Source organism: Myotis davidii, unplaced genomic scaffold (assembly GCF_000327345.1).
Source record: "Myotis davidii unplaced genomic scaffold, ASM32734v1 scaffold42, whole genome shotgun sequence".
In the NCBI taxonomy this organism is placed as follows: domain Eukaryota; kingdom Metazoa; phylum Chordata; class Mammalia; order Chiroptera; family Vespertilionidae; genus Myotis; species Myotis davidii.
The window spans coordinates 866,692-868,855 of record NW_006294243.1 but is presented as its reverse complement, the minus strand read 5'-3'; the positions used below and the strand labels follow the sequence as shown (position 1 = coordinate 868,855).

The 2,164-nt window shown below is 47.7% G+C and overlaps 1 pseudogene; it reads right to left on the bottom strand.

Annotated features, from left to right (window-relative positions):
• Positions 1-503: 503 nt before the first annotated feature.
• LOC102770296 lies at positions 504-1,621 on the bottom strand (annotated as a pseudogene).
• Between the last annotated feature and the right edge of the window lie 543 nt (positions 1,622-2,164).

Here is a 2,164-nt window from a genome sequence, read left to right as displayed (position 1 = left end):
GGCTCCTTCTCCATATATCCTCTCTTGCTCTGTGGGAAGAGAGCCTGAGCTCTGGTCCCTTCCTCTTCTTACAAGGCCCTCAGTTCTCCGGATCAGAGTTCCACCCTTATGACCTCATTTCACCTTAATTACCTCCCCAAAGCACCTGTCCAAATGCAGCCCCATCACCTGTCCAAATGCAGCCCCACTGATGGGACAGGGCTTCAACAGATGAATTTTAAGGGGGACATACTCTTTCCATAACACCTGCCTTTATTGTAATCTTTTTCCTCCCTGGAACTTCAGTTTCCATCAACGTTTTCATTTTCTCTGAAGAAGCAGCTGATGACCACTCATTGGTCGTTCCTGCGCTTTCAGTGGTCGGAGCCATGGGAGCTGCAGACCAGTCTTCAGGGAACTGCTGAACAGGCACGGAGGACACCCGCAGGCCTTCAGGCCAGCCTGTGACCTCGGGCTGAGCAGCAGTTATTCACGCTGAAATTCCTCCTCAGTCACACAGCCTTTTAAGCAGGGTTGCTTTCCTTTTCGGTCTCCTCGGTGCATCTGCAGAAATAGAGATCAGCTGCGACCCTCTGCAGGTGCTCGCAGATGGTGCCGCACATGCGCAGAAATTCCCGGGCCGCATCCACATCAGACCCGCTGAGTGAGCTCCTTTTTGTTGCAGGGTTGGCCACGTCCACACAGCACAGAGAGTCCGTGTTACACAGAGCGAGGGTAAGCAGGCTAGCCTCAGATGCCATTGTGAGAGCCTGGTGGTCATCCCTGGGAGCAGAAACAACCAGGAGTCGCGGCTCCCGGGAGGCTGCCTGGATCTGGCTGGTGACGGTCCCGGGACTGAAGTGGCCGGCAGTGGCAGCGGCTGCGGTGGCAACAGCAAACTTCAGCACAGCCCACAGGCCAGCATTCCTGGAGGATATGACGCTGACATCACCCTGTTCAATAGCAGCGGGTCCCAGGCTACCAGAAGCCTCTCTTCAGATTTATGATGTAGACGCCATCACTTTTCCTTCTGTAGATGTACTGTTCCATTGGAAGTCAAGGTTGGTACCTGCTAGGGGGGTTCCTGCTGCAAGAACTTTGAGGAAACACGATTCCTTCCCTTGCAGGGCATCAAGGGCTCTGGACCTTGTGAAAGTTTTCTTTAAGTTATGACAGGAAGCCAGACAATGCCAAATGGACCCCTCTTGGGTTAGCTAGGAAACCTTTCCTCCCGCCCCCTGCTTTTTAAATGTTTCACTTCGTGATTTTAGGGTGTAATTTTGCAACAAGACAGAAATATACTTTCTAAAGTATTTACTTGTTCCTCTAATTAACACTTTATTTTACTGAAAATGTGTCTCTGTATCTTTTCTTCAGTATAACTTTATCCTGAAGGACCCTTGAATCCTCCATCCGAATTGGATGATCTGGAGTCAAATGCATCTCTCTGAGTTCCTGAATTGAATCGTGTTGCTCTTTAATGTCTCTGGTTTATTTTTTCTTTTTCTTTTCTTTTTCCATCACCATTTATCACCCCTATATCCTCTTCTACCTCCACTCACCCTGCTTCTCCCCGAGTCACCACACTTGTCCTGTCCATGAGCTCTTTCTCTTTTTTTTCCTTTTTGCTCAATCCCTCCATCCCAACACCCTCCCACCAGAGCTGTCAGCCTGCTCTCTATGAGTCTGTCTCTATTGCTTGTTAGTCCAGTTTGTTCACTGAATTTTACATTTGAGTGAAATCATATGGTACAGTGGGGCCTTGACTTAGGAGTGTCCCGACTAACGAGTTTTTTGGAGATACCAGCTGTCTCTAGGCCGATTTTTTGCATTGAGTTGATAGAGTAATTTGAGTTAACGAGCTCCTTAACGAGCTCGGTCTCGGAACCAATTAAACTCGGAAGTCAAGGCTCCACTGTACTTGTCTTTTACTAACTGTCTTATTCACTTAGCATTACACTCCCCAGGTCCATCCATGCTGTCCCAAAGGTTAGAATGTTCTTCCTTTTTATGGACAAGTAGTATTCCATGGTGTAAATGTACCATAGTGGTTTTATTCCCTCATCTACTGATGGACACTTGGGCTGCTTCAAAACCTTGGCTAATACAAATAACACTGCAATGAATATAGGGGTGCAAATATTCTTTCGAATAGTGTTTTGGGTTTCTTTGGATATATTTCCAG